This window comes from Camelus ferus, chromosome 30, assembly GCF_009834535.1.
Source record: "Camelus ferus isolate YT-003-E chromosome 30, BCGSAC_Cfer_1.0, whole genome shotgun sequence".
Taxonomy (NCBI): Eukaryota; Metazoa; Chordata; class Mammalia; order Artiodactyla; family Camelidae; genus Camelus; species Camelus ferus.
The window spans coordinates 15,117,809-15,141,743 of NC_045725.1; the positions used below are offsets into that span (position 1 = coordinate 15,117,809).

The 23,935-nt window shown below is 50.2% G+C and overlaps 1 protein-coding gene across 9 annotated transcripts in view; it reads left to right on the forward strand.

Annotated features, from left to right (window-relative positions):
* CTIF (cap binding complex dependent translation initiation factor) overlaps window positions 1-23,935 on the forward strand; it is a 286,942-nt gene that overhangs the window by 168,902 nt on the left and 94,105 nt on the right. The gene's annotated exons all lie outside the window — the stretch shown is intronic.

The following is a 23,935-nucleotide window of genomic DNA, read 5'->3' on the forward strand; positions in this document are numbered from 1 at the left end:
ATCCCAGCTAGCCCGTCCCTTCTCCAGGTCTCTCAGGGCTGGCTCTCAGAGCAAGGCTTTTCCATGGTAAAGACCCACCTTCCCATCGTAAAAGCCCTGTGGCGGGTCTTAATTCTGATGGATGTAGCAGTAATTTGGGGTTCAATAATGGGGGTATTTGCAGATAGAGCTGACCATCTCCCCCGAGGCAGGGTTAATGCTCGGCAAGGCCATTAAGGATGTTGGGTGTTTCAAACTCCACTGAGCCTGTTCTCTGAGCTGTGGCTCAAATCCAAAATGGGAACCTCCAGTAGCGGGAGGGGCCAGGCTTAAGCTCCACCCCCTGCCCCCGGACCAGGAATGGGGAGACCTGCAAGGCTGCCCCTTCTGGCAGGGACTGCCCACCAAAAATAGGTCAGGGCCACCCCCCTTGAGCATTGCTGTGGTCAAAGAGATGATGTCAGATTAGCTGTGTTAAAATTGCTCGAATCCCAGGATTCATTGGGATTTGTCTGCATCCTGTTTATCATAGGACAGCATTCTGGGGCAGAGAGGGAATTTTTCCTTTAGAGGCTGAGGCACTTTGTAGCATTGGCCTTACCTACCTGATCCCCAGGGTGGGGGGAGCAATGCCTGTCACCAGCCCCTGTACAGATAGGCAAGGGAGGCCTGGACAAGGGGGCTTTGGTCAGGAAGAGAGCGTCTCCTGAGTGCTTCTCGCAGGCCTAGGTCTGTGCCAGGCGTTCCAGGAGTTTATAGTCTATTTGGAGAGAAAAGGTATACTGAACAGTTTTCACTTGATAACACTGGTGTGTGTCTGTGTCTATGGGTGTATGCATGTGTGTTATACGTTTTGTACATGTATGTGTGCGTGCGTGTGACGTGTGTGTCTATGTATGTGTATATGAATGTGTGTACTTTGTGTGTGTAATAGTACAATGCCAGGCCAAAGAAAGATTCCTGGAGTCTAGAGTAGCCAAGAAGCCTTCCTGGAGGAGGTGGAATGTGATCTGTCTCGTCAGTAGGCCAGACAGAGGGCAGGGGGAAGCGCATTCCTGGTAAGTGACTGAGCAGGAACAAAGGTGCCAGGTTGGGGCCTGCCTTGTGTGGTGTCAGGGACAGTGGGCAGGGTTCCTGATGGCAGAGGACACCGAGGGACCAAAGACAGAGGTGTGTCAGGGAGGGTCCTCTGTGGAAGGCACGAAAAGCCAGCCAAGAGTTTAGATCCAGTGCACCAAGCTACAGACACATCTCTCAATGCATTATATGCAGAGGTCCAAGCTAGGAGGGGACGTCACTGGAGGGGGCAGCAGGGGCCAAGGCACCTGGTTGGAAGTCATGTGGCATGTGGTGGGTGGCAAGAGGAGGAAGATTCATGTCAGAGAGAAGGAGATGAGACTGGAAGCTGGGGGAGTAGAGATGTTGTGGAGGGAGGAGAGGGTACCTGAACAGAATCTGTACCTCCAAGGAAGCCTCGGCCTTTTGTCTTGAGTCACAGTGCCCAATTCTCATCCTTTTAGGCTGGAGTCTGTAGAAGGCTTGCTGGCGATGCAGTTTCCCCATCAAAACAGGTCGTGATCAGAATGTGAGACATCGTCCCACCCATGGGTGCTTAGGGCAGGTGAGAGGGCATAGGTGCTCCCTTTCCACCTGCTGTCCTCCCTGGGAGCTCTGGCCCATGGATGGGCCGAGACAGGAAACACCCCGGGCATGCTTGTGGAGGGGAGGATGGACAGCCTCTGGGAAGGGCTGGGCTGGTCACTATCCCACGTGTCAGGGGAAGTGGAGGAGTCGGAAAGGGCACGCCAGGGTGGTCTGGCAGTTGGGATGGCCTTGTTCCTGGGAAAGGTTGCCACGAAGCCTTTTCCCCAGCTTCTCCCTAGCAGCAACTCTTCCTTCCCTGAGTGTTAGTGAAAACCTGCAATTACACAGCCACCCCTGGGTGGGAGCGTTTAGACTTCCTCTTCTTCCAAGATACACTGAGTCAAGGCCCAGTCAGTGTAGAAAGTGGATGCCTCTCCCACGTTCCTTCCCTCGTGGCCCCACGGGGGCTGTGGGTAATGAGCGGGGTGATTATGTATTTCATATCCGGGATTAGGAAGGTGAAGGGGATTGGATAGATGCCTGTGTGTCTCCAGGCTCTGAAGCTGGCCATCCTCCTGCTCTTGGCACTCCCTGGGACTACTCAGCAGATCCCACAACATCCCTGGGGTTTGGGGCCTTGTCTGCCTCCAGCTACACTCAAGAGAAGTCAGAGCTGTGGGCGGAAGCTTGGGAGAGGACTTTGGGCTGGAATACGTGATGCGCAGCTTAGCAGAAAGCTCCACCCGGGCTGCACTTTGGGATGGCTCAGAGCTTTGCTCTTTTTCTTCCAGTGATTTTTCTTTGGGGCATATTTATTTCCTGGCCTCTTGCCTTTGCTGGTGTGAGTTGTTAGAGGGTATTGGGAGAGAAGGAGAAATACATAGAATGGGTAGCTCTCAGTTTGCAATTTTCTCTGTAGAAGACAGAATAAAAGCAGCTGTCATGCGTCAGGAACTTTCTGGACCTGCAGCATCTTGGTCAGTTGAGGCCCCAGGCTCTAGAAGGCTTTCCTGGGGCGGGTAACTTGGTCCCGCCTCCGGCAGGAAGTGTACAGAAGCCTCCTGTCAGGGCAGGCCAGCGTCGGGGCTCAGCTGCCTTACCCCTGAGGCAGCATCGGCCCTCTGCCATCCTGACCAGTTCCTTGGCCGCCTGGTGCTCCACCCCACTGACATCTGTGAACTCCCTAAATCTGTCTCTGCTCAGCTGGCTGCTCCCTGCTGACCCCCTGCTTTGCACGTGCACTCCTACCTCCTGCCCACAGTCCTGTCTCCAGGACCCACCTCGTGACTCCACATCACCCAGTAGCCCTTTGCCGTGCACAGAGAAGCCGGTGATGGGTGCTGAGGCTGCTGCACGATGGAATTTATCTTTACCTCCTTCTCCTAAGAAGAAGTTGACCACTTGCATAGTTTGCCAGGAACAGGTTTGGGTCAGCCTCCACACTTGGTCCTCTGATTCACCCTCAGTGTCCACTCCAAGGCCCATACAGATCATCTTATCCAGGCTTCTCATTTTGCAGCGTGAAGGGGGAGCTCCCCGAGGTCAAACACTTGACATTGGCAGAGTCAAACTGTAAGCTAGGTCTCCTGCTTCTGCCCTGATACTTCTAGCGTTTGGCAAGGCCCTGGCCTGCCTACCACGAGGAATCAGGGAGTTCAGAAGTTCAGAACAAGAAGAAACCCCAGAATAACTCACTCTTTTATAAGCCGCTAGACATGGACTTCTAGGGACTGTTTTGCCCCTAACCCAGCGTGGTGGTGCTTGCTAGAAAACAGAATTGAACCACCTTGGTCCAGACAATTTTAAAAATAGGTAAATAAAAATGGCAAAAAATAAAATCTATTCCTAAAAATAAAAAGCAGAGAGAAATAAGTGACATTAAATAATGTTAATTGAGAAAAGCAAAGTGGAAAAAGTATATGCAGAGTGCTACTTTTCTCCCTAAAAGGCAGATATAAATATAGATTAAAGATAATGAATGGATGGATAAACCATAAAACCAATTAAGTGGTTATTTACGGTGGAAAAGGGCGAGGTGGTGGGGGTGTAGAGAGCAGACATCGCTAAACACCTTGTTTTGCAGATTTGACTTTGGAACCCATGTAAATATTTTACATAATTATAAATAAAAATGAAATTGAAATGAAAACAAACCTTTTTGTGAGCCTGGGAAAACAGTCAGGCTGCCTGAGCTGGGGTGTCCAGGAGGCTCCTTAGGTCACCAGCTCCCTGAGCTCCAGGCCCCTGTACCCTCCAGCCTTCTCAACGTCCCACAATGGGTGTCTCTGAAACTTCTCCAACTCAGTTTATCCAAGAGTGAGCTTCTGTCCACCTCAGACCTGCCCTCCCCTAGTCTTCTTGCAGTTGCTGAGGCCAGAAACCTTGGAGACATCTGTGATTTCTCTCCTCCTCTCCACTCACTTCCAGTCTGTAATTCCTCCCAGTCCCACCCTCAAAACAGGTCCAGAATCCACCCGCTTCATACCACCTCTACTCCTGCTCCTCTGGCCCAGGGCATGATTGGCTCCGACCTGCATTATTCCTATAACCCCAATGGTCTCCCTGATTCAGCCTTTTTAAATGTCAATTCTTTGTTCAGAGTCCCCCATTTCACAGAGTAAGGACTAAAGTCCTCTCAGTGGTCTACAAGGCCCCAGGTGATCTGGTTCCCATCACCTCTGACCTCATCATCTACCATCCTCAGTCTGCACTCCAGCTACACTGGCCTTATTGGGGACCTTGAGCATCACTGGCAAGGTCCTACCACCAGGCCTTTGCACTTGCTGTCACCTCTACCTGGATTGCTCTGCTCTCAGATATTTACATGGCTCCTCCCTCAAGTTTTTGCTCAGTGGCACCATCTCAGTGAGATCTGTCCTAAGCACTCTATCTGAAAGTATAAACCCTCATAGGCGAGGGACAGTAAGAGGTACAGACGTCCGGTTATAAAATAAATAAGTCTTGGGAATGTAATGGACAGCATAGGGAATATAGTCAATAGAATCAGAATAACTTTGTAAGGGAACAGATGGTACCTAGACTTATCGTGGTGATCATCTTATAATGTATAAAAATATCCAATCACTATGTTGTACACCTGACACTAATATAATATTGTAAGTCAATTATACTTCAATTTAAACTTTTTTAATAAATAAAAGTGCAGTCTCTCCCAGGGTACCCCACGACCACCAATAGCGCCCCTAGTCCCCCTTCGTGGCTTCATATTCTCCATAGAATTTAATGCCGTCTGGTATTCTGCATGATGTATTTATTCGGTTTACTGTCTGTATCTCCCCATTAGAGATAAGCTCCACAAGAGCAGGGCTTTTGTCACTTGCTCCCCCACCCCACATCCCCAGTGTCGAGAGCACTGTCTGCCTGTAGTAGAACTCAGTAGACATTTATTGAATAAATGAACAGATGGACAAGGGGGTAGCCAGCCCTGCCCTAGGTTACTCACTTTATCCTCTCAGGGCCTTTCAGCAGCTCTGTTACAGTCCTGCCAGCTCTCCGGAGTGCCTTCCCACCAAGATCTCTCCACCACAGCCCAGAAATTAGTCTGTTAAACCACCCAAGGGAGACTAGCGTCAGTGCCCAGATTTGAAGCAGAAGGTGCCAATTCCCACCGTCCACTCTGGGCCTTTATAAGGCAGGCTCAGGCCGGGGTCATTGATCAGCCGCCAGTAGACGGGTGGTGATGGGACTGAAGCCTCAAGCAAGGCCCTAGCGGATGGTTCATGGTGACTCCTATGCAGAGCCTTCTCTGGAAGTGAAGTTCAGTTTAAGCCAGATCATCGCAAATAAAAATCCTTGACGTGTCACCTGGGTGTCTTCCCTGTGTGGTGCCCTGTCACAGGTGAGCCTTAAATGTGCTCCTTGATGTGCCCTCCAGTGGTGGGAGGGCTGGACCTTGCCAGATGTTACCCTGGCTGCCCCAGTGTCATCTTGTCTCATGTCATGAAGGTGTGGTGGGAAGAGCACGAGCCTGGGATCCAAGACCTGGGTGGACCCTCTGTCCTTCCCTAAGTCCATGAGGAAGCTAGAGCCGGCCACCTAGCCTTTGGGACCTCCATTTTTCCCAAACAAAGGGAACTGAGTCACCCGGTCTCTAATTAGAGGGGCCAGCTGCCCTGGTTTACCCTGGACTGTCCCAGCTTTAGCATGGGAAGCTCGTACCCCTGGAAGCCCCGGCAGGCCTGCTGGTTGGTCACCCTGTCTGTCTCTCAGGCTCCTCCCGCCTCCTGGCACCTGACGTTGCAATTCCTTGAATGACATCAGCAGGATAGTATTAATTACTCCTCATACTTCCCAACACCAGTCACATAGATGTGATTCCTCCTGGCTTAGGAGCCTACGAAAGGCAGAGGGAATTGTGGGGCAGAGTTAGCCTAGGTCAACATGGATTATGGAAGGAAGATGGGTGTCTGAAGAGACAGGCCTCCCCCTGAGCTGGATGCCAGGCAAGCACGCCCACTCACTGTGGCCTGTGACAGCGTCAGAAGGGACAGACTTCTGTTTGATGGGCCTTGGTGGGACGTCTCCAATTAGTCTCAAAGGTCCTTCTTTCTGCCTGTTGTCACACTGTGGGAGAGGCCACAGGCCATCCTGCCCTGGCCCTGGCTCTGCCCCTTCGTTCTTTGGCCTGGGCCCTAACCTTCTACTCGGGCTCTTCAATGTTAAGAGTCACAGAATAATCACTGCCACTCATGGGAGAGGGAGTTAGTCCCCACTGTGGGTGTTTCACCCATCCTGGATGAGGGGCATTCCAAAACGGTGGCCTGGCAGAGAGCAGGTGTCAGAGGCGGCAGGAAGCTGAGAGCCCCATGGGGGGCACCGCTCAGTGATGAGTTATGGTTTCAAAGTTCACAGATGCCTTTAGTTAATCCCTCAGTTAAGGAACCATGGGAGGCAGCCATGCTGGTGGTTTAAACACATGCTCCTGTCTGCTCCTCCCCCTCCCGCTCTGTGTCTGCCTGGGTATCTGGGGTGGCCCAGATTGCTTCCTGCTGATATGTCTCCAAGTATGTCAGGCATGCCCATCATATTTAATAAATTCTTAGCACGTCCTCTGTTCAAAGGGCTCTACAGTCATCAACACACATTGTCAGTACAGCCGCCCCTTTGAGGTAGGTGCTTTTATATGCACATTTTACAGGTGGGGCAACTGAGGCAGAAAGAAGGGACATGACTCACCCCGGGTCCCGCAGTGCATCAGAGGCAGAGCCAGGGCCTGCATTCAGGCAGGTTGCCAGACGGTCCTCGCTTACAGCTCCCTTTCTTTCTCTTGGCTTAGCTTCCTGCAACCCCTCTCAGCCACCAGCGACCCAGCCGCTCCCTGGCCTGGCTGCCAGCCCAGCTCTGACCATCCAGCTTCCAGGCTCAGAGAAAGCTTCCTCTCACCAGAACCAAAATTCCTGCCCTTTCTCCACCATCAGCCTCCAGAGCCCCCAAGACCTGGCCCCAACCTAACTTTCCAGCATCTCTTCCCACCACCCCACCTTCATTGCCCCTGCGCCCCATGTCTCAAGTCAGCCAGACCACTCCCCACTCCCTGACCATGTCTGGGCCTCCCCTGCTGGGCCACCCTCCCTCCCTCCCAGAAACCCACCCAGCTCTGGTCTTACCAGGCCCCACCCCCCAGGCTCAGGCTGATTGTTCTGCCATTTCCCTGTGACACTTTATGCCTAGGTGACCAGAGCGGGAAGGGTTTTATTGCCACCCATCAGGGCATCGTAGCCACTCAAGTCCTCGCCCGTGGCCTGCCTGACTGTTCCTCTGTGTCCCCAGAGAGCGGAGAAGCTCTGGTCTTGGAAGGTCCAGCTCCCTGCACCTCTTCTTCCCCGCTGTGCTCAGCTCGTTGGAAGCCTGGGGCAGCCAAAAACAGACCATGAAAAGATTATTAACAGGTTGGAGAAACATTACAATGTTAACAGATCTCTAGAAATTATTTTCTCTAGACCCTACCCCTCTGCCAAGTCCAGAAGTTTCGCGTGGACTCTCCCCAGCTTCCTACTTTCTGGCTGTGTGACCTGGGCAAGTTACTTAACTTCTCTCTGCCTGTTTTGTCAGCTGTAAAATGAGGATAATGTTTCTGTCCACTCCACAGAGTTGTGGAAATGACTGAATGAGTTAATCTGTGTTCTTAGAACAGTGCCTTGGACATAGAAAGTGCCATTCAAGCATTATTCATTATCATGTTGTTGTTGTTGTTGTTGTTGTTGTTAGAAAAGAGAACTGAGGCCCAGGGAGGTGTTTTCATTAACCCAGTGGCACACAGCCAGCAGCCACAGAGCTGGGGTGGCACCTGGTGGCCCACCTCTCCAGCTAGCATCCCCGGTTGCTTTGTCCCTCCTCTCCTTTGGCAGAGGGTACCCAGTGCCTCAGAAATGAGAGTGTAAAACCCCTGGGCCCAGCCCTGCCCGAGAGCTTTGCCAGCACCTCAATCACATCACTTCCCCTTCTGACCAGATTGCCCACTGGGAAGGAATGGGCTCGCTGGGCTGTGCTGAGAGACCCCAACCCTATGCCACCTTCACCTCCCCATCACCTGCCTTCAGGGCCATCCTCCACACAGGACGGGGACCGAGAAACAGGGAATGGCTACTGCAACCAGGGTCCCCTAGGGAGTCCTCCAAAACACCTTCCTCGTCCCCCTGTCACAGACCACTTCCCACACCCTCACAGTGAGAACCTAAACATCCGTTTCCAGTGGAGCCTGACACCTCCTGGAGTGACCTGGCAGGGACCACCACTGTCCAGGAATGAGCTGTGGACAGAGGCCGCGAGTGCACTGATACTTCCCATCAATTCCGGGAAAGACCGGAGGGACAGCTGCATTCACCCTGCGCCAGGCAACCAGGGCAGTTCCCCTGCTTCAGCACCAAAACCCATGAGAAGGTATTTTGAGGCAAAAAGATGAGCGAAGGGGGAGTTCTAGTGGGGGGATGGCATGGACACCCTTGGGGAAGGGGGACTGGCATGTCAGAGCACCGTGCTTAGACTGTCAGTGGATTTTCAAGTTTAAGACTCCCCCAGGGGCCAGCAGGAAAATTCAAACCCTTCTGAACACCCCACACTGGAGCTGCAAACCTGAGGTCACATGGAAGATGCCAAGTTTGCAAGGAACCTGGGGGTTCCCAAGGAGGTGTCTCCTGGGCTCACACACGGAGCGAGCACCTCATCCAGAGTCCTGACTTGTCACTGCTGCTGCTTCCGAGTGAAGCTGTGACAGCAGCAGCGTGGGCTCCTTGCCGAGCCCTTGCTCTGTGTCAAGTACCAGGCCAACTGAAGCTCACTTATCCCTCAGAACCCTAGGCAGTACCCCTTTCATTACCATTTTGCAAATGGGAAACTGAGGCACAGACCAGTAAGAGCCTTGCCCAAGGCACACAGCAAGGAGATGACAGGGCCCTGACTTGAACCCAGGCCTGGCTGGCCCCAGAGTTGTGCTCTTACCCTCATGCCAGGGGTCTCTTTTCACCTCTGGGAGCTCACAGTGTGAGACCCTGCCCGTGGGTGTGGACTGTGACTTTACCACACATGAGAGGGGCGCGCCCGAGACCCAGCCCCTGGGCCAGTTCATCACTCAGCAGCCCGAGAGCCACTTCGGTGGTTTTGACCATTACGCAGTTTGAAATGATTTTTATTCTTAGTCAAATATTTAATTTGTACCCGTAATGGACAGTTGGTTAAAGGCAGGAAGCATTAAAGAGCACTGATATTAAAAGGCTGGTTCCTGAGGAACATACAAGTGGTAATAACTCTGCACGCTCGCCTCGGGTGCTCTGCTCGGCCCCGGAGCCCCGTTCCTCTGGTCGGAATCCCCGTGTGGCAGCTCCCGGGGCCTGGAGAGACCCTGAGCCTGGCGGGCAGCCCGACTCTGAGCCCCGGAGTCAAGACCCTCCCCGCTCACGCCCTGCTATTTGAGCAGAAGTGATTGTAAGCGCTTCCTGAAAATTCTCACGTCTCGCCATTTAGAAACAAAGCAAGAAAATTACAAAAACAAACCAGCTGATTTTTTATTAAACAAACCTCAAATTTGAGAATTCCAAACAGTGGGCTTCAAAATCAGTTTTTGCTTTTTGTTTCTTTTTCTTATATATCATTGCCTTATATAGTCAGACTTCAGCCTCCGCGTGAGCGTGTATCTGGCGCCAAAGCCACAATGAAATGATAATATGTCATTTTGAAATTTCTTTGTAGAAAATTATGCTTTTGCTTTCATAACTCATTTACAATAAGTGAAGGAGAAGACATCACTTGATAAGTGGGAAGGTAAAATTTTGCCTTTAATCATAGTGTTATTAAAGATCATATTAAACATGAACCTTACAATTTATTCCCAATGACATATTAATCTAAAAACTGTGTTTTACATAAAATAATATCTTTATTGTATACCATCAAAAATAACAAAATGTTTGGGAGGCAGGTATACATCAGTGGTACAGCATGAACTCAGCAATGCACAAGGTCCTGGGTTCAATCCCCCGTACCTCCATTAAGGTGAAAAAATAAAATAAAATTTTAAATTGTTTAAAAAAAGAAAATAACAATTTTTTTAAGTCCTAAGTGTGTTTGCAAGATGATATATTAGTGTGATAGGCATTTTTAAGTCTAAAAAAGTGGAGTAAGGCTGTGGCCAGCCCACTAAACTGCCTCAGTTTCCACAGGTATAAAAATAAGTGTAAAAATATGTTCTTTTTCTCACTCACTGAGGAGCTAGGTCTCCTGGCGGATGCCAGAGAGGCCCACCCTAGGGAACAGAGTCTTGCTTTGGGAAGCTCCAGTTACTACCCAGAAGGGCAAATTGACTTGCTTGTGATGGTGCACGGGTCGACTCAGGCCTGCGCCCCAGGGTTGTAGGAGTTTGGCTGCTGTCCTTCAGTTGGAGCCCAGATGCTTGAGCCTCATTGAGAAATTTTCTGTAGGTCTCAAGGACTCAAATGGACAGTGAGCTCTGTGTTCACCTCTGGCGGGGCCACCCCTACAGTGAGAGACCTCCGCAGTTTTGCCAGCTGCTAGGTGAAGCAGCACCTTCTGGGGTCAATTTTATTGTATTTTATTTGATTTGCCAGATACTTAAGAAATTGACTTAAGAAAAATTGCTACCAAAGCTTTGTTGAGTCTGAGTTTCTTCTAGAATGCCCTCTCTCTTCTCTTCTAAGAGAAGAGGATCCTACTCGTTTTTAAAAACTTTTGATTTCAACAAAATCTCAGATGAGTGGGGAGGGTAGATAGCTCACACTGCTAGAGCGCACGCTTAGCATGCACGAGGTCCTGAGTTCAATCCCCAGTACCTCCTCTAAAATAAATAAATAAACCAACCAACAAACCAACCAACCTAATTACCTCCTTCCCCCACCAAAAAAAAAAAAAAGGAAAAGAAAATTAAAAAACAAAAACAAAACCTCAGATGCACAGAACAGCTGCAGGGATAGTACAAAGATTCCCCGTCTATTCTTCACCCAGGTTCCTCAAATACTAACATTTTACTGCATTTACTTTATCTTTCTCTCTTTCGTATACATTTTTTTTTCTGACCTGAGTAAGAGTAAGTTGCCAAAAGAATGCCTTTTCACTGCTAGATACTTCACAGTGTGTTTCTTTATAAAGACATTTTTTTCATAGCTACAGTAAAATGATCAAAATCGAGAAACTAACATTGCTGCAATGTGGTTATTCTTAATACCACAGTCCTTACTCATCTCTCTCCAGTGAGCCTAGCTCATGGGTTACATTCAATTGTCATCTCTCTTTAGTTTCTTTTAATCAGGGGACAGTTCCCTTGTCTTTGTATTTCATGGACTTTTTTAAAGGACAGCTAGTTGTTTTTTGTCGGTGGCCCCTCACTCGGGTTTCTCTGATATTTCCTCATGATCAGACTCAGGTTATTCGCACTTGGGGGACGCTGTTTTCTTCCCAGTGCCTCATACCAGGACACTCATGCTGTCCCTTCACTCCAGGACTGGTGATGTTGACCTTGATTGCTTGGTTATGGCAGTATCCGCCAAGATTCTCCATTGTAAAATTATGAGCTTTCCCTTTGTCATTAAGAAATAGCTTGTGGGGAGATACTTTGAGACTGTGCCAATATTCATCTTTTCCTCAAACTTTTCACCCACTAACCTCCATTGATGATTCTTGCTTAAAACAACTGCTACCATGGTGGTTGCCCAGTGATCTTCTAATTCCATCTTTCCTTCTAATTTTACTGGTGGTCTTTCTGCTGTCAGGGAGAGTCTCTGGTTGATTTTAAACTCACTGCTCTCAGCGTCAGGACCCTGCCTGTGGGAGCTAGGGAGAGTAAGTCCTTGTCACCTGTCTGAATGTCCCTGTATACGTATATCTAGACAGACTCTTGGCTGAAGGTTTTCAGCACCATGCTACAAGTCTCCTTGCTCTTGGGAAGATTCTAGCCCAAGAACCCACCTGCTGGGCAGCCGTGTCCCAGGACGACCGGGTGGGGGTTGGGGTCTGAGGTTACTGAACCTGTTGGGCGGTTCTCCCTGCGCTGTGACGCCTCGCCATGGACTTGTCAGTTCCACCAGCCCTGGCTGAAAAATGTGGCCCGAGGGAGGCCCTACTTCAGCTAACTCCATTTCACATTTCCTCTTCTTCCCGGGATGGAAAAAACAGCCCTTCAGGGACAGAGCAAACCTGTCAGTAATGAAGCTGTGAGGGAGGAGGCTGTCCCAGAGGGTGGCAGGATGTGATGGCTGACGGAGGGAGGCGGGCCGGTAGCTGGCAGGGTTTCCCCAGAGAGCCTGGAGGCTCGGCAGTGCTCCGCAGCCCACAAAGCCGGAACAGCTCAGGAGCTGCCCTGGGATCCTCCGCTTCCCTGGGATCCTCCGCTTCCCATAACGAAGCCATCATTCCTTCACCCGAGTACCCAGGGCCGGCCAGAGGCAGAGGCGTGAGGGGGCAAAGTTAATCCCTCTGCCCTGTGGTCATCTTTTCAGCTCCACCCCTCGCCTATTTTCTGGTTGTGAGGTTCATTTGATTAATAAAACAACTGAGGGGCAGGAAGTTTAGGTAGCTTGTCCAAGACCATCCAGCTAGACAGGGGCAAAACCAGAATGTGAACCCACATATGTCTGATTTCCACGTTGTCACTGCATCATGCTGCGTCTCCAGGTGAGGATCCTGGGGGTGGGGGCTGGGGTGCTGCTAAACCCATAGGGCTTTGTGGAGGGGGTACTGATTGCAGAATGAGCAGGTTAGGTACAGGAGGGCCCCCTAGCTAACTTTTGGTGCATGTTTGGACACCTCCAATGACGGGGGGCTCACTACATTTCCCAGGCAGCCCCCTCTGTTGGGAGGCAGCTCTCCTGAAGAAGTTCTTCCATTAGGTGAGCTCAGGCTGTGACTTTAAGGACTCAGCAGTTGGTCCCACCCGGGATTTAACCAACTCTTAGAGGACTATCTCTCCATCCCTCCCTCTTCCACTTTGTCCTTCCTGATCCAGGTTGAGGGCTGCTCCACTACGTGGAGATGGTGAAATTAAGATGGTGAAGAGGGCTATTTCGATAGGGCCTCGGAAGTCAGTCATCTCACGGAGCAGGTGCTGTATGTGGAGCCGTCTGAGGCCGGTTGGCCAACTGTGGTGGATCCGAGTGGCCAGGCTGGAGGCTGGAGTAAGGAAGTCACTGGAGGTGGCCCCTAAGCCTTTGGAAAACCCCTTGGACAGTGTTTCCCTTGGGGTGATGTGGTGAGTATTTGGCAATGAAGACTTTCTTGGTGGGAAATTACGTCCAAAATACAGCCCTTAGAGGCCAGAAGCAAAGCAGAAGCAGAAGCTAGACATCTAGGGTGACTTCCTTGATTCCTAAGCCTTGAAAAGGCCCGTTTCTCCCACCTGCACTATGGGTGCACTCATGCTTATTACTTCCTTGGAGTATCTATCTGATGGATTCATGCTACGTTGCTTGGAAAACCCACAATATAATATTATTAGATGCAACACTGAAACAACATATGCATCACTTCCTTTAAAACTCACAGGAACTCTATGAGATGGGTCCTCTATTTGGCCCCATTTTACAGGTTATAAAGATCTGGCCCAGCGTGGTTAAGGAGCTTGCCCAGAATTGCACAGCTGGCAGTTCAGAGCCTGGATTTGAACTCTGGGGTCTGACTCCAAAGTCTGTACTTTGAACTACAGTGTATTGCCTCTCAGTAAATACCCTGGGAGTCTGTGTTGGACACTTTCTGTATTCTGGCCATGAAGGTATATGGAAGATGGCCATGCACTGGGGCAAGTTCACACCCACAGCTGGGCTTCCTCAGTTCTTTAGGAAAAGTGGATGGGAGCGGGCAGCCTCTCAAGGCTCCAGAAAGGTGTCCTGGCCAGATTTTGCTTCCTGGTGCTGATGGACACAACTTGGTTAATTTAGCCACAATTTCAATTTTGCTGGGAAATCAAGCATCCCAGCTGATACTTACCCGCATCCGTGGCTGGTGTCCACCAGACTCTGAGTGCACACCCAGGGTGGGCACGTAGCCGGGGGATACCTGGACTCACCAGCAGGCTGCACTGAGGGTCCATGGGCCAGACTCAGAGACTGCAGGGCTTGGCTGGGCTGGGCGGAAGGGCGAGGGCCTTTCCCTGGAAACAGTCCGCGAGGGCAGCCGCGTGCTCTTCGCATGACATCACACTGCCTCTGAACGTATGAGGCCAAGGATTCTTGGAATGCCTGATTCACCCTGGAACAAAAATAATACTTCATATTTATAATGTGCTTTTGTTCCCCAAAGGCTCTCCCAGGCTCGATTGTATTGTGACTTCAGACAGGCCTTGTGATCCAGGCAGGAATGCAGAGAAGGTGGGAACCCATCTAAGGAAATGGTTGAGTGGGGGGTTGATGTGCCCATTCTACAGGTAGGAATATTGAGACACGGGGAATTGGGGAATTGCCCAAAGTCACCCAGCAAATTGGTACTGGGAGCCCTGGATTTCCAGTGGGTTTGAGAAGAGGGCCTCAGAAATGCCTCGGCAGTTGAATGAGACTTACAGCCCCATTTAATACCCCAAAGAAAGCCATTTCCCTGTGGCTTTTGGTGCTGCCCGAGGATGGAGGAGGGTGGCAGGAGCCTGCAGCTCCTCCCACTCACATCACCTGCCCCCCACAGCCTTGAGTGCAGCGGTGAAGCCAGAGGGCCACCTAAAAACTCAAACTCCCCCCAGCCCTGCCCCACAGGCCCCAGCCACAGGAACTAGGAGATTGTGGTGGGGAAAGGATTGTTCCCAGCACAGATGGAAACCCGAAGGCCACATGTGGCTTCTGTGGTTTTCCCCAGACGCAGTGGAGCCAAGGCTGGAAGGCCGGATTTCCAAACCTCGACCCAGAGCACCAGTCCAGAGCCCTCCCAGGCTTTCCCCTCTCATGGGCCTCAGCTTCCCCGCTCCCAGTGGCCTCTGGCTCAGCCTTTGGCCTTTGCTTCTGCAGATCTAGCCCCGCTTCTGCACCACATGCTGCCAAGTCCATGACCCCTCCCCCACCAGCTTTGTCCAAGAGCTCAGGATTTGGGTTCCAGTGGCTCAAGAGTGGTGTACGGGCTGCCCCAGGCCCTCAGGACCCTGGAACAGGCCACAAAACCTTGAGACAAAAGAGTGTGGTGGTTGAGGGCACACATTCTAGGGCCAAACCACCTGAGTTCAAACCAAGTTCTGCTTCTTGCAAGCTGTGTGGCCTTAAGCAAGTAATTACCCTTCTGTGCCTGACATCTCGGTAAAACAGGGTGAACAGTGGTCCCTCCCTCCTAGGTTAATGAAAGCTGTGGCTGGCCCAAGTTTAGTGCGTCATTACTCTTACGCTGCATCCTTGTGATCACAGGTCCAGCCCCATTCCTCGGGGCGGCCCTCCGGGCAGGGCTGGCTTCTCGGGTGGCCGGTCTGTGCCCTGTGCAGGACCCATGCTCAGAAGGGCTGCCTTTGGTTTAATGCTCTGCTGTGATTGTCATGACATCAACAGTTTTTGAACAAGAGGCCCACGTTGTCAGTTTGCTCAGGATCCCACAAATTCTGTGGCCAGCCCTGCCTCTAGGAGCAGACCAGGACAGGCCCCTGTGCCACACTCTGCTTCCTTTCCTTCATGACTCTTGTCCCTGGTTGTAGCCAGATGCCTGTTTCTGTAAGTAATGGATTAGTGTCTGTCTCTCCAAAAGGATCCTAAGCTCTGGAAGGACACAGCCCCGTGTCCGAGTCATCACTGCGTCCCCAGGACCTGGCATGTTGCAGGACTCATTTCAGGCATGAATGAATGCCCAGCCTCACAATGGACCCCGAGGAAGGTTTAGAGAAAGTTTTGCGACCTTCTGAAGGAAGTGGATGCTTTTAAGGGCACATAAGAGGAACGCACAAGGCCATCTTTGGTGGCAGAGACTAGGGAAGCCAGGCGATAATCGCCTTAGGAGCCCGGAGATAGGGAGGGAGCATCCTGGGAGCTGGGGAGGGCTCCTGGGCAGATCTGAGCCTCGAAGTCTGGGTGGGTGTAGGAGAGGTGTTGAGAGACTCCTTGGGGGCAGCTGAACAGCTTTGGTCACTCCCCCACCCCAAGGTTCCCTCAGAGTGCTCCTGCGTGGCCTGGGGCGAGCCCGTTGACATCTCTGACTAACCTCCAGGCCGAGCAGAATCTCAGAACATGTTTAATTAATGAAGCAGTAAATGAACCAGCCTTGCCCCTCATCATTCCTTCCTTCATTCACTCTGTAATTGGTGAGAAGAATCTTTTCTCTTCCATTCCAGAGCGTCCCTTTGGCCAGGTAAACAGCTGGTGTCTAAAGCTTTCAATCCAGGCAGTAGAATACTGAACTTCTTACGTGAACTTTTGCTTTGGCTGGAGGTGACCTTAGTCTCGAATCATTTCCTACCCAATTCTGAGTGAAAGGAGAGCCCCAGAGTCTGTCGCAGTGGGAGGATCCAAAGCTCGGCTGACCGTCCGAGGCAGCAGGAATGTTCCTGAAGCACGTGGCGCTCCTCACGGAGGGTCAGGGGAACCTGGTGCCGGAGTGGGGCTGGCACTCAGAGAGCCGGCTACGACGGTGCTGCTGCTACTGCGATGGTGTTGATGATCGTTTTATTTACAATTCCAGGTGATTCAGTTGTCCTTAGCTTTGTAGTGGTGCCCCAGGTCTCCAGAGAGAGCACCAAGAACTCGGACAAGTCATCGTTAAATTCAGTCACGCAGGGTTTCAAGCAGTACCTTAGAGCAGAAGCACAGATCCGAGTTCTGGTACAGGCTTTGCCGCTAGCTAGCTGGGCAACCCGCAGGGAACGAAGCAACCTCTCTGAACCTTGGCTCACTCATCTGTAAGACTTTTTGTGCTGCCGCTCGGGTGGTCCTCACAGCCACCCCTGAGCTGAGGGCTGACACAGAGGGGGACAGAGACACAGGCTGCAAGCTGGCAGCAGTCTCCCAGACAGACCAGATGCAGAGTGTCCTGCAGACGGACTCGGGGAATTTCCCTCCTCCAATTCAGCCCCAATGCATAGCAGGCGTTCAGCTGATGCAGGCTGCTCGGATCCTTGTCCCTTTGTTAAGTCAGTGTCGTGCTGGCTCCCTGAGGAAGGAAGGAAGTCTCCCCTATGCTTTTCCTTGCTGAGTTCTCCAGTCATTCTGCAAAAAGAGGCAGACATGTGTGGCAGGGGCCCCCTAGTTTCTGGGCCCCATAGGCCAAGCTAAGCTAAGCAGCCCCTGAGCTGCAGAGAAGCCCCGTCCATCACACCCCAGCTCGTGCTTGGTCACGGCCGCTGGGGCAGGGGAGGTGGGACCTGTGCAGGGCCAGTGTAGGTGGGCAGGAACGGAGGCGCCGAAGCTAGTAATAGGCAGTCATCACTTTCTCTGAAGGCAAGAAATATGAGCCCATGCATAGTTTTAAAACCAAAATGCCCTAGGAATTTTGCTTTCAGAAATTTTTAAGCAGACCTACAAATTATGTGGTGAAGTGTCCGACATTGAGAGAACCATAATAAGTCAGTGGCCCTCGGAATATCTAGTTGGGAATGATTATGAAATAAAAAAATGAACAGAGAGATGTTTGTCTGCGCTTGGACTGCTGTTAAAATCATTTTTAAAAACAAAATCTGAAGTTATTCTCCCTACACCCACCTCCCAAAATGCAGCTGTGGTCTTCAGAGAACTTTTTTTTTTTTAATAAAAGAGAGCAGCCTTAGAGCGAAACAAGACATCTGATTTCAGAACCCAAAGAAGAAGAATAAACTAAATGAGTGATGGAAAAAAACCATACTGACAATTTCCATTCTTAAAAAAAAAAAAAGCATTATTTCCCTAACAGCAGGTGTTGCCAGTAGCTCAAATGGAATATTAATCTTCCCTCCTAAGCCATTCCTCCCCCCTCCCTCCCCCACCCCCCTGAGAAAACTTCCCCAGAGAGATTAGAACATATTAAGCAGGGAGAGAGGTGGATTTCTGCCCTTGTTGGCTGCAAGGCTGCATGTCTAGTATGTCTCCCCAGCCTGGACCCACACATCCGGGGATCTGAGACCAAGTGTGGCTTCCTTACCCGGCCACCGGGAGCAACAGCAGCTCATCCCCAGCTCAGCCAAACCTAAACCCACAGGTTTTGTGGTGAGCTGCCAGCTGGCCCCTGAAGGAAGGTATCGACGAAACTCGGGGCCAGCAAACACAGAAGAGAGAGGAGCTGGTTTTGGCCAGCTCAGCCAGCACCCGCTGACAAATATTTGTGAATGGCCAGAGCAGGGGAGCCTGGCTCTCCATTGTTGGAACCCAAGGCCCAGCCCCAAGTCTGTTCCAGTGGTTAGGGCCCCCACAGCCCTTTCTCAGGCCAAGGATGAGGGCCTCGTGTGGCCATTACCACAGCAGGCCTCAGAGGTAACTCAGCCCTTCTCTCCCGTGGGGGCTGGATCTGAGGGTAAGTGGGAGACAGAAGGTGGACGCCTGGGAGCCGTGACTAGCTGACAGTTGGGGCACATTCCAAGAGCCTCGGCAAGGCCCTCTGGTGTGGGACTTCTCACTGAGCCTCAGTTGGCATCTCTGTAAAATGGGAAGAAAGATTCTTGATTGGCCTGCACATCGGCACTAGTCCCAATGGTCACTGGCCCTGAAAACTAAACAGGAAGTGGGGAGGGGCACAGAGAAAGGGGCTCCATGCCCCTCTTCCCAGGGCATCTGGCTCTTCCCGGCCCGCCCAGCCAACCTCATTTGCCATCCAGCCCCATTTCAGCCCTCCTCCTCTTGAATTCATTAGTGAGGCAGGGGCCCTTGAGGGTGGACTCCAGGCCTCCCCTCCCACCCACAGACATCACTCTGTGTGCACAAAGGAGCTGCCACCCAGGCAGAGTAAGTCCGAGAACATCCACTGATGCCCAGCCACCTGGGGCATTCTTCTTGGTCATCACTGTACTGACAGGGCTGGCTGGTTCCCAGGTCTTTTGAACCAGGATATGGAGTTCCAGGCCCCCAAAAAATTTCCCAGAAAGAATAGCAGAAGCTCTGTAAGGCCGAGCTGATTTCTTTCTGAGACCTTGACCAGCCATATAGAAATTACCTCCTTCCTCCTCCAGGTGAAGAGAAGTGATTTGGGCAGGGTGGGGGGTGAGGGGGGGTTCCTGGAGAGAGAGGGGAATCCCTGATATGGCAAGTGGGAAGCCAGACGGTTTCAAGACAGATGCTGGGAAAGGCTTGGTCAGCCATTCTTTGAGCCATAGCTGCAGGCACCACAAAAATTCTAAATAAGGATGACAAAAGTTGTGAGAATCGAGCATTATCTGCCAGGGAATTTCCAAGGTTCTTCTCTGGGCTTAAAAATTACTCACACTCAAAGAACAAAGAGACTGGAAGGAAAAGGGCCAATTAGTTGAAAGCAATTGAAACATAAAAGTAGGGAGAATTTACAGAAAGTCACAGCACGTGGCACCACGGCGAGCTGGTGGGCCGTGGAATTTCTTCCGGGCTCTACCAGCGTGTCTCTGAATGAGGGACCCAGCTCCCGAGCTGACCTGTGTCTCAGGCGTCTGGCCCATCTGAAGGCCAACTGGGGGATCCTGGGAGGAACTGGACTCAATGACCCACTTTGCCGATGGCGCCCAGCTCTTCCCTGTTCCCCAGGTGCCCACGCCCTGCTGTGAATGCAAACTGACCTTCTTTCGGAACTTAAAGCGTTAGGTCCACGATGATCTCTGTTTTGAGAATGAGGCCGTTAGGGACCCAGACAACAAGGAGGCTCAGGGCACACCAGGCAGGCAGGACTCGGTGGAGCTACTCAGCTTTCTATGGATGTTTCTGCATTGATTCTTAAATTATTGAAATAAATACAAATAAAAACCCTGGGCATTATGTATACAAACATAAGAGAACTCTGAAAAGTGGAGAAGAGAAGGTAGACATGCTGGGGAACTTGGCACCTGAGGGATGACACGTCAGTGACTTGCTTGAGTTTTCTCCTTGGCCTCAATGGATCCCAGAATTGGAGCAAGAGAAACCGGCAACCCAGACACGCCCATAGGCACAGGCAGAGCAAAAAGTCCCCAACAAGTGCCTGCCCTCTGTAGTCGAAGAACCAGGAAAGGGGCAGCCTCTCAAGATAGAAAACTCTTAGACAGTAACTCCTCTACTTGAAGCAAACACTCTAGAAAAACCTGGCTCCACTCCACTTATGCCGGTAAGGACCAAGTGAGGGGCCAAGAGTCCACCCTTGCCAGGCTGTGACGAGGCACCCGAACCCCTCCAGGGTGGTGTCAGGGAGGCTTCATTGGGGGTTGAGAGTCATCATTGTGGGGTCCTGAGCACCCCTCCCTCTGTGTCAGGGAAGGCCACGTGGAGAGAGGCAGAGAGGCACCCTTCCCCTCCTCGCCAGGGAGGTATCGGTGTGCGGAGTCAGAACCCTCACCCATGCCAGCAGTAAAGAGCACCCACCTTGGGGCATCAAAGACGACCCAGTGTGGAACCTGGCTTCTACCCCCACCCCACAGTAACGAGGCTGCACGGCCCTTTCTACTACGGGACCGAGGTCACAGGACGCCAGCTAAAACAGAAGGTTTGATTAAGTCTAGAGTCTAGTAATGTAATACCCAAGATACCCAGGTTTCAGCCAAATATCTTTCATACCAACACCCCAGAAGATCTCAACTGAATGAAAAAAAGACTACGTGTCAACACTGAAATAACAGAAATGTTTGAATTATCTGACAAAGATCTTAAAGCAGGCAGCCCAAAAATGCTTCAAAGAGGAACTAGGAACACACTTGACACAAATGAAAAAAATAGGTCTCGGCAAAAAAATAGAAAATAAAACAAAGAACCAAATGAAAACTTCAGAGTTAAATTAAAAACTCAATGGATGGACTCAATGGCAGAAGGAGGAGACAAAGGGAAGAATCATCGTGCTGGAAGATAGTGGAAGATAGAACAATAGAAATGATCTAGTCTGAGCAACAGCAAGAAAAGTAGACTGAAAAGAGTGAACGGAGCTTCATGGACCTGGGGAACCATAACAGAAAATCTAACATATGTGTCATCAGAGTTCAGGAGGTAGAGGGAAAAAAAGTGTGGCTGAAAATGACCCCAAAAATAGTGGCTGAAAACGTCTCATGCGTTGCTGGTGGGAATGTAAAATGGTACAGCCTTTCTGAAAAACAGTTTGACAGTTTATTTAAAAATTAAATGTGCAACAACCCTACGACCCAGCAATGGTGCTCACAGGCATTTATCCCAGAGAAATGAAAACTGTGTCCACACAAAAACCTGTAAACAAATGTTCCTGGCAGCTTTATGCACAATAACCAATAACTGGAAACAACCCAGATGTCCTTCAGCGGGTGAATGATTAAACTCGCTGATACATCCACACCTTGGACGACTACTCAGAAGCAAAAAAGAACAGCTATGGATACAGGCAACCACCAAGATAGATCTCCAGGGAATTATGCTGAGTAGAAAAAGCCAATCCCACTGGGTTATATACTCTCTGTGTATAACATTCTTGAGATGACAAAACTGTAGAGATGGGGACTAGATTAGTTGCTGCCAGGGTCTAAGGAGTAGGTGGTGAGTGGGAGGGAAGTAAGTGTGGCTATAAAAGGGCAACAGGGGAGATCCTGGTGGTGATGGAAGTTTCTGTATCTTGACTATATCAGTGTCAAAACCCTAGTTGAGATCTTAAACTATAGCTTTGCAAGACGTTACCATGGAAGGAAACTGGGTAAAGGATACAAAATCTCTCTCTCTACGCTTTCTTGCAACTGCATGTGAATCTGGAATTATCCCACGATAAAAAGTTTAGAAAGAAATTTATGTTCATTTAGAACACAAATAAAAAAAGAAAAGAAAAATCCTCATCCTATCCCCCAAGGATAGACTGTTAGCATTTTGGTGTGTATCTCTCCAGATTTTTCAATGCATATAAATACTTGCCTTAAAAAAATAGCACCATGCTGCATGTGTAACAACACGTGCTATGGAGTGGACTTTTCCACCATGTTGGTAATTGATCCACGTTGTAAACACTGCTGTGATGAACATCCCAGTGCCTACATCCCTGTGCTATGTTTCCTTTGGATAAATTGCCACAAGTGGAACTGCAAGGTCCAGCGGTTTACTGGTTTTAGAGGCCTTTGTAACAAATTCTCAAATTTTCCTCCAGAAACATGTTAATTTCTACTTGTAACATACAGTGTGTTGTTAAGTTGCCATTTCTGTGGAGACAAAAAGAAGCCTGTACACCTGTCTCTCACTTAACAATAACCCCTGAAAAGCCTGCCCTTTAGGAAAAGCTTTTCAATGAAAAAATTTTTATTAATTTTAGTGTGAAAATTATATATTTAACCCCAAGCCAAGATACCCCCAAATGTTCAGATACAGAATTACCAAGTGATTGTTTACACAGGTACAAAATTGAGTTTCTATAAGTAATAACAATTTTAGAGTAAATAAATACAGTTTGTTCATAAAAGCAGTGCAAGGAAGGTCTGTTGTACCTTTCAAAGAGTGGGATATGGGCCTCCTGCCTTAGAAAGTGAAGTCTTCTCTCTACAAACTTTCTTCACTGGCTTTACAGCTTTTGAGAGGCTCGTGGTTATATTGCCAAAACTCAGCCTCGGTACCCTGCTTACCGAACTGAGACTCGAGGACAGAGTTTTGGATGAAGTAGAAAATACAGCTTTATTTCTCTGCCAGGTAAAAGAGGTCACAGTGGGCTGATGCCTCCAAGACTGTGAACCCCCTGGGGAGAGAAGGTAGGGGGTTTATACTAAGAGTTCAAGGGGCGGCACTGGTTTCCATAGAGATCACAGACAGGGTAACAATGTGTTGCAAAGTTGTCCCTTGTTTTTGTGGATGCAGCAGCCCCCTCTCTTCTGCTGGGTACGATGCTCACCTCCAGCTTTAGAACTCTTTTCTAATATTCCTGTGCCTCAAGCAAAGGTGCTTAGGAAAGGGGTCTGTGGAAAAGTGCTCCAGAGAAACACTTGTGCAATTTAAAGTCAGGCTGATAGATGCTTCTGGCATTTTAGGCAGGCTGAGGCCTAAGACCTCTTGCTGCAGCGTGTGCACAGGCTGGGACAACAGAATACAAAGAAACCAGGAGGGGCTAAAAATAACTGCAGGCATGTGCAGTTAGGGTGAGTTACCAACAAGATGCACAAAACACCTAGCTGCTGTCTCTGAGGTCTGGAGAACAAAATAAGGGGGGTGGGCAGATCAGTGGAGTTCCCTCTCCCTTTCCAGCCCCATCCTGGTCAGCAAAAGCAAGAGAAAACCCTTTAAATTATCATAGAGTTAGGCAGTTACAAATAGCATATGTTCACAGATGACAGTAGGGTCCTGCTTGGTCACAGTTATCCGGTTCTCAAAATGCACTTCAAATAAAGTTATGGCAGAGGAGACATGGTGAGGGTGAAACAGTGGAAGCCAGGCATGCTTCAGTGTCAGAAGCAGCCCCTGTGTCCAAGACTGAAGGGTCTCAGAGCACCCCTCTCCACCTCCTCGCTCACCTTTAGTCTGCAAATCAAAACGTTCGGGGTTTGTCCCATGATGCACACCTCAGATTTGTTCCATGTGATACACTGTTGTGAAAGTGTATGTCAATGACTCAGTGAGCCACTGTCTGCCCAAAACCACCATGCTGAGCATCACTTCTGTAACTGTTCGGGCTGCCACGACAAACTACCGTAGACTGGGTCTCTCAACAACAGAAATGTATTCTCTCACAGTTCTGGAGGCTGGAAGGCCAAGGTCAAGGTGTCGGCAGGTTTGGTTTCTTCTGAAGCCTCTCTCCTTGGCTTGCAGGTGGCTGCCTTCTGGCTGTGTCCTCACGTGGCTTTTCTTCTCTGTACCTGCATCCCTGTACATTCAAACATCCTCTTGTTACAAGGATACCAGTCAAATTAGAT